General features: G+C 42.6%; 1 protein-coding gene and 1 long non-coding RNA gene across 2 annotated transcripts in view; one reads left to right on the plus strand and one right to left on the minus strand.

Annotated features, from left to right (window-relative positions):
• LOC106807761 (twitchin-like) overlaps nucleotides 1-8,720 on the minus strand; it is a gene marked incomplete at its 3' end in the record, with an annotated part of 171,136 nt that overhangs the window by 147,337 nt on the left and 15,079 nt on the right.
• LOC106807765 overlaps nucleotides 1-8,720 on the plus strand; it is a 17,453-nt gene that overhangs the window by 6,330 nt on the left and 2,403 nt on the right. Inside the window, exon 2 of the long non-coding RNA XR_001393706.1 lies at nucleotides 2,033-2,035. This is a non-coding gene — a long non-coding RNA (uncharacterized LOC106807765). The remainder of the gene's footprint in view (nucleotides 1-2,032; nucleotides 2,036-8,720) is intronic.

Consider the following 8,720-nt stretch of genomic DNA (forward strand, 5'->3'; position numbering starts at 1 on the left):
ATATATCGCAATAATCGTCCTCTATTGTCTGACGATATGGCTGGCTGGGTTAAATGTTGGACTTTTTTTATGTTGGACATTTGCATAGAGCGGCTTTAATAAGTATGCTTCTCTATACACGGATATATCTGCAGGGGTCAAAAACTGTCAACGTATACGTGTTGCGAAGATGGGAGTGAAAACATACACTGAACCATTAACTATGCTGGCTATGATCAGGAACATTCGTGGGCATTATTTACTTGGTACTGGATATCTGAACTGTGCATTCGGTTGGCAACATTAATTATATATGCGATGTATAACACAGCCACCCATTTTCCTAACCACATAACACAGTAGTATCCGAATACAAAACGAGTAAGCGAAAAAAAGGGGTTTCGAAAACCACGTCAACGAAACACGAAAGCAATTGCTGTTGTATTTCGACATCGCACTAAAGCTAGGGAGGTCTACTCGATTCTGAGAGTAAATAAATTACTTCCGCTGTAGACCTCACGTCTAGTCATTAATTAGTATTACCTCAAATACTCTTTGATTAGTCAAATGTTTTACGAATTGGGAATCTGTTTAACTACAACTATAATAATGGATCATTGACATTTACAACACCACTCACCGCACCGCGCTGTGCGTGCACTATTAATATCAGGAGTCTATCAATATATATTAATAGACTCCTGTTAATATCAGACATGCACCCCTGCGGCAAGATTTCTCAAGCCTAATATTTACGAGATTCGAACTCAGATTTCAATCATCGGTGTTTACTCATAACTATCACGAGTGTGAATGTAGATGAAACGTCAACATCCGAGCAAATGTGTGCGATGCAGATGGTAGTATAGCAGTCGACCGCTGGGAAGGTCGCAACAATACTGAAGCATATTGCGACACTTCGACCCTTCGCTATTCTTGCCTCTCTAAAATAACTTCTCCCGATTTATTTGCGGACTAGCTGTACGCGCTTCGTGATTCATTCGCCGGGCCTAGTATTCTCGTATACCTAGCCGGCAAAGAACGCGCGTTGGGCATCTGGGGCGAATTTTCAAGCATATACTAGACGCGGTGAAAAGGCATGTTTTTGTCAAACGGGCTCGCGAGTAATAGCTGAATAAATTCTGTTTAGTCTGCAGCTAGGCACAATTTATGCGGTTTAATTGTTTGCGTAATTTAGATGTGCATGTTGAACGCCATCTAGACGTCTTCTAGTGGCGCGAGGCGGGTGCGCGTTCTTTTTGCTGGCGCACGTGCAAGAATTATCCCTGAGGCGCAGAGCCAAAAAAGTAACCAACGAAGTAGAACTTCCCACCCAACATTTTGGTCATGAAGGGATGTGTGAGGTGATGTATTCCTACTATTGACAAACTGTTGTTTGAGTGTGACCCGGGAGTGATTAGTATATAAGTAATAGAAACATAATGGTTTATCAAATTAATACCAGTATCTGTGCGAATTTTTGTTCACTGCTGGAAATTCTATACGATAATCTATCAGTAAAATCCGTGTGCGTTGTGAACGTGTTTCTCCCTTAAGACACATTATCACCAGATTATGGAATTTTCTCAGTTCTCTTACCCTTACAGCTAGTAATTTTCTAACTAATGATATAGGATCATGACAGTTTTAACATATAACATTTCCTTCATAACTTTACCGTGTTGTGTGAAAAAGGCAAACCGTGTCAGATAACCTGAACAACAATGGTGGCTTTCAACGCATAGCTCCATTTCTAATCAATCGCAGTAAAATACAAGTAAGCGCTCATGGCGAAACCGCACATAACTTGATAGGCTTATTCAACTGAATCGCTCGTCCCCTACTTGCCGATAGCATAAACGCGTGGAGACAAGAGAAGGGTTTATGATGCTGCCTTAATATTGCAAAAAACATGGCAACGACTGAAATTTCGCCAACATAACAGGTAATCGTAGTAAACTTCAAGCCTAGAGGCAGCAACAGTGTCAGTGGTGCTTATGTTCCAGGTTCGGACAAAAGAGCAGTAAACAATCTTCGATATTTTAATCGCAAGGGCGTAACATACTAGGTCTGTGTGTCACGATAATGACGCATTCAGAAAGTCTGGAAGATCTCATGTATAGATAATCTTAAGCTAGAGGTTAAAATAGCAGTAGCATTGTTGAGCAGTTACTTCCGGCACTTAATATATGTATGTACTCCGGCACCTAAAGTGTAATCATGCTACATAGAAAGGTGAAGAGAGAGGTTGAAAAAGAAATATATCTCTGATGAAAATTTGAATAAACGTATATCCCTGGAGGTACGGTTGGGACAAGAGCTGTATGTCTTGAAGCATGAAACAATGTAATTTTCTACTCTCGCATAGAAATACACTATGCAATAGAAGTACTCCTCAATAGAATAATTCAATGAAATTTTCTGAAAGCTTTGATAAAATGATTTCCATAAAGATCCTCCGTTATTTGCTTTTCTCTTATTATTGCTGTGTTCATCTCCATTTATTTAAAAAACCTCAAAGAAAAAATTCTAATTATCTGACAGGAACGTTTGCCTTTCTAGTGAGAACATTGTAGTGACACATTTCACGCAGTGCATCATAAAAACACACTTATTTCAAACAAGCACAACACTCTATCCAGAGCAAAAATACCCGCATGCATATAATATATGAAGGAAAGGTAGTCAGTAGCACAGCTATATATATACAGTGCAGAATGATTAACGTTTCACATTTAGTCCGTGTCTGCTACTGTGAGTCTGTGCCCATACATTTTCGCTCGGCCCTTAATCTAGATGCTTGTGCTCCGTGGTTTATTGACGAAGCCTAGTTTATAGCGTCCTTCACTGCGCATATTGCGAGTATCAGTCTCTCGGCCGAGTCCGTTTAAATGTTTACAAATGGAACCGAAGCGCAAATCTTTTACTTTTAACTAACATCCAGGCAAACGCTGCTGCCGCTGCTGCTGCTTCTACTGCTGCTTCTACTGCTGCTGCTGCTGCTGCTGCTGCTGCTGCTGCTGCTTCTGTTGTTGTTGCTGCTGCTGCTCTTAATTCTGGTGATGATGATGATAATGATGATGATGATGATGATGATGATGATGATGCTCTTGCTGCTGCTTCTGCTGTCTGCTGATGCTGCTACTGCTACTGCTGCCGCCGCCGCCGCCGCCGCCGCCGCCGCTGCTGCCGCTGCTGCTGCTGATGTTGGTGATGATCATGATGCTGGTGATGATGATGATCATCATCATCATGATGCTGGTAATGATGATGATGACGAGAATGATGCTGCTGCTGATGATGATGATGCTTTTGCTGCAGCTGCTCTTGCTGCTACTGCTGCTGCTGCTACCCCTCCTCCTCTTCTTCCCAGATGGACGCACCGCCTCCGTAAACAGATACATGCTATTTTAAGGCGGGTAAAAAGATCTGCGGCTGCCAATACGCCATCTCCATTTTTAGAAGTTCCGATGATGGCACGTGTTGCGCCGTTTCAATTTCCCGCGCAAGCTCCAAGCCAAGATTAAACACACCGTTGTCACTACGCACCACATAAATTGTCATTGTGTCAGATATCGTCATCGTATCAACAATCGTCATTGTCCCCAACGATCGCGACTGTATCAAAAATCTCCATCGTCTCGATGCTCATCGTCATTATTCTCGACAATCGCCAATGTTATCAACAATCGCCATCGTCATCGGCATCGTCATCATCATCAACATCATCATCGTCGTCATCATCAACATCGTCATATATATCCTCGCTTGTACTGGCACGCTCTGCGTAAGGTCCTGCAATTACGCCTGGCTGTCCACATGCACGAATACACAGCGAGATATTATTACTTGAGAAGTTACGTACAGTGTCGAGTGTGAATAGGGCAGAGAAGTAGTAGCAGTCGCAGCAGCAGCAGCTACGGGGCGCCATGCAGGACAGGCATTTTTGTACCTATAAACTTGACAAAAATGAGTTTTTGTGAAACGCCGGTCGACAAACCTCAATTCTGTCAATCCTGTCCCACAAAACTCAATTTTGTGAACACAAAACTCAATTCTGTCAATCCTGTACCATAAAACTCAATTTTGTAAACACAAAACTCAATTCTGTCGAACCGGTTCCACAAAACTCAATTTTGTAAACACAAAACTCAATTCTGTCGAACCGGTTCCACAAAACTCGATTTTGTTGCCCCAGGATTGACAGAATTGAGTTTTGTGTTCACAAAATTGAGTTTTGTGGGACAGGATTGACAGAATTGAGTTTTGTGTTCACAAAATCGAGTTTTGTGGGACAGGATTGACAGAATTGAGGTTTTGTGTTCACAAAATTGACTTTTGTGAGACAGAATTGAGTTGTGTGCACAAAAGTGAGTTTTGTGAGACAAAATTGAGTTTTGTGAGACAAAAGTGAGTTTTGTGAGACAAAAGTGAGTTTTGTGAGACAGAATTGAGTTTTGTTAGACAAAATTGAGCCCTGTCCTGCATGGCGCCCCGTAGTAGCAGCAACAGTAGTAGTAGTAGTAGTAGTAGTAGTAGTAGTAGTAGTAGTATAGTAGTAGTAGTAGTAGTGAGTAGGAGGAGGAGTAGTAGAGTAGTAGTAGTAGTAGTTAGTAGTAGTAGTAGTAGTAGTAGTAGTAGTAGGAGGAGGAGTAGTAGTAGTAGTATAGTAGTAGTAGTAGTAGTAGTAGTAGTAGTAGTAGTAGTAGTAGTAGTAGTAGTAGTAGTAGTGCAACAGTAGTAGTAGTAGTAGTAGTAGTAGTAGTGTACTAGTAGTAGTAGTAGGAGGAGGAAGTAAGTAGTAAGTAGTAGTAGTAGTAGTAGTAGTAGTAGTAGTAGTAGTAGTAGTAGTAGTAGTAGTAGTAGTAGTAGTAGTAGTAGTAGTAGTAGTAGTAGTAGTAGTAGTAGTAATAATAATGTTGTTGTTGATGATGATGAAGTTGTTGTTGTTGTTGATGATGATGATGATGTTGTTGTTGTTGTTGTTATTGTTGCTGTCGTCGTCGTCGTTGTTGTTGTTAAATTGATGACTATGTAATTGTAATCGTAACCTTCCTTGAGGCGACACACGATAGTGGCATTCAGCGAGGCAGTTAGTATGACTGAAGGAGTCGTTGTCGTATATGTACCCGATCGTAGTACCCGAGGTGTCGGCGAGTTTGTCGCCTACGCCTACTCCTTAACCCTAGCCCTAACCCTAATTCTAACCCTAACCAGGGGCGGCGCCACAGGGGGGCAGGGGGGGGCGGTCGCCCCCCTATCATTTGCAAGAGAAAGGAAAGAAGAAGAAGAAAAAGAAAAAGAAAAGAAAAAAGAAAAAGAAAAAGAAAAAAAAAAAAGGAAAAGAAGAAGAAGAAGAAAAAGAAAAAGAAACATCTTGCAAATGTCTTGCAAATGATGAGTGGGGTGGGGGGTCACCCCCTCCCCATCATTTGCAAGAAAAGGTAAAGAAGAAGAAGATTCTTGCAAATAATAGGGGGATCGCCCAAAAATGAGGTGATGTAGCCTACAAGCTGGACCACTTTCATCGAAAAATCGAAAAATTAAGTGTCGAAATTCAATCCATATAAAACCTGTGCTTAATTTGATAATCGATGTCAAGGTGTTATTTCCTTGGGAGTCCCAAGTTGGGACCATCATTTGTCGATGATGCTGTTTCCCGGCGAAAAGGTAGGCACACTTGATCACAAAGAATCTGCCCCCTGGACCCCACCCGTCAGTGCAAGCGCACACGGTATCAGAGTCTACAGTTCCAGGGCCGTGTACAGGGGGTCCAGGGGGTCCGGACCCCCTGCTCGCGCAGAAAACGCATTCTGAGGGGTCTAATTTCAAAAAATTTCTGAGGGAGAGCCCCACCCCCCCCCCCCTTCGCGTGATCCTGTACACGTCTCTGGTTCCGCCCCCCCCCTAAGAAATACCCTAGGCGCCGCCCCTGACCCTAGCCCTATAACCCTAACCCTAACCCTAACACCCTAATCCTAACCCTTACCATATCAAATAGTTACCTCGGTACATATTATACGCCATTATAACAACAACGACCCTTCGTACGTTAGTATGTGGTCTTCTAGCGTCGCATGCAGCTCTCAACGATTTGATGAATGTCAACTCCGCAATGGTTAAAAAACGCGCGCGGTGAACCCGTTAAAAATTTACATGGAGTTTTTTCCAGTCGATGTTCCTTAAAGATACATTTAGGTGCGACGAGTCATAAAGTAGTATTTACGGGTCACGATTTCATGTTGGTTGATGTAATCAGTAAGTATAGTTCCGATAGATTTGGCGCGCAGCTTGAAGTGGCAAGTAGCCAGTCTGCGAGGCCACCGCTAGCGTTTTAACTAATTTATAATAGGCGTTTTACTCATTAATAACGCCACATTCAGTATTTGTTTTAGTTGGACAGCTAAGACATGGCGAAGTAAACATGCTACTCAACCTTTTCGTTTTAAGCTGTTATACTTGCATATTTGCATACAGTAGCGGCAATGACATCCAAAGTACAATCAGACGAGCGTTATCAAGAAATGCTAAGAATGTTTTTAATTATGATTAGTTAAATTAAAATATTAACGAAGTAGTAATATTATTATTAGTAGTAGTAGTAGTAGCAGTAGTAGTAGTAGTTAAGTAGTAGTAGTAGTAGTAGTCGTAGTAGTAGTAGTAGTAGTAGTAGTAGTAGTAGTAGTAGTAGTAGTAGTAGTAGTAGTATAGTAGTAAGTAGTAGTATGTAGTTAGTAGTAGTAGTATAGTAAGTGTAGTACGAATAGTAGTAGTACGAAAGGAGGAGGAGAGGAGGAGGAGGAAGAGGAGGAGGAGGAGGAGGAGGAGGAGGAGGAGGAAGAGAAATAGTAGGAGGAGAATGAGAAGAAGACGTCGAATGAATAATAGAAAAAAGCAGCGAAGGAGAATGGGGGGCGAAGAGGGGAAGAGAAGAAAGAGGAAGCGGACGAAGAGGAAATGGAGGAGGTGGAGAAAAAGCCAGCATCACCAAGATAAGCCAACATCATCAGGAGAAGCCAGCATCACCAAGATAAGCCAGAATCAAAGAGGAGCAGCATGGGGGTGCGGGCGTGCCGCTACTGTAGCTAGAAAACGTACGACGACATATCGTGTCACCGTGTCTATTTTTTCCCCTCGTCACGATCGCATACCGCGAACACGCTGTACCTCCATGTACCACCGACGCATCATTCTGCGCGTAACTTAGGAGTGACGCGAGCAATTTAATCAGCATCTCTGCTAGACCGGGTTTAGCGCTGTTAATTCTCCTGCTGCATATACCATGTTGCCGTTGTGTGGCATACGGGCTACGGTAACGTGCGCGTACGTGCAATGAACGCCCCGTAAAGGTCAAACCGAATATAGAATCTCGGATAAACCATGTATAGTTCCTTGTCAGCACTTCGTAAGCAGTTTAAGCACTACGTTTTCTTAGTGTTTACCTGTATTCCTGTTTCCAATTTTTCACGAAGTTACATATTGAGAATGGGACTACCGCTCGGTGACTCGAGGACTCCCCGAGACTCAGCAAAACTCAACTTTCACTTTACTTATCGTCGCCGTCGCATAATTAGGTCTGGGATGGCTGTCACAATTACAGTGTGACTGCATTCGGTTTTTGCTCACGGCGTGTATTCGTCTACGATGACTAGTTATATGACGTCTTATTGATCACTAATTAATTAGTGATTGATAATTAATATTAGAACGCAGCCCAATACATTATGCGATCATCCGCAATAGATTCATCAACATTTAGGAGGTAAAGCTATGAACATGTAGTTTACAAGAGACGGAAATGATAGACAAAGTTAAAATTAGGTTGCTAGGTGATTCGTATCTCACGCCACCGGTGTAATTGTATACGATCTATTTCAATTCGCGTAGATCGAGTTCTAGCTCTTGGTTCTATTTATCCTCCAACCTTCGCTTCGTGAGTTAGCGATGCGATCGCAGATAGCAAAATGATTTTTTTTCTTTAGTGTGGCTCGGCACATTGCTGAAGATAACTAAAAATTTGATCTAAACAAATACACGGGTAACTCAGCCCTGTTATATACAGTGTTATTTACGGCGAACACAACTGTCTACAGTACAGTGGACATCGATACCTCTATAGTATCTATACTATTGGCCGATCTACTTTCGGCGAGTGGCGGGTAACTGGAGCCAATCAGTGTCGCTATATGTGTGTTTTAGTTCTAAAAACGCTGCTTAGTAACGAAGTGTCACGGAGTCTTCAATTTGGTGGTCCCCGTGTGTGAAAGACACACACAACTGGTCTAACTTGACCGGCCTAGCAATAATATCTACGGCGGGGTGGTTTTCCTGCTCAGACGGATATGCCCGTTAATTTATTATCTGCTGACGTTGATCCAAATCTCGGAATATGAGAAAAATTATCCTTTAGTTATCTCGGTCTGAATATATTACGTAGCAAGCGAGCACACCCCTATATGTTGTACTATAAGCAGTCTGTCCGTATATCCGTGTTGTTTTTACGAGCACGAGCTGTTGCCCCGCTATCATCCGCTCCACTCATGTTGCTCGGATTTATAAACATTCTTTGAGTCATAGCCCCTTCCATCCACCCACCCACCCACACACAAACACATACGCACACACGCACGCACGCACGCACGCACGCACGCACGCACGCACACACACACACACACACACACACACACACACACACACACACAGTCTTATACAGAACCGAAAAGAAAAGTACTGTCACACTG

Source organism: Priapulus caudatus, unplaced genomic scaffold (assembly GCF_000485595.1).
Source record: "Priapulus caudatus unplaced genomic scaffold, Priapulus_caudatus-5.0.1 Scaffold233, whole genome shotgun sequence".
Classification (NCBI taxonomy): Eukaryota; Metazoa; Priapulida; class Priapulimorpha; order Priapulimorphida; family Priapulidae; genus Priapulus; species Priapulus caudatus.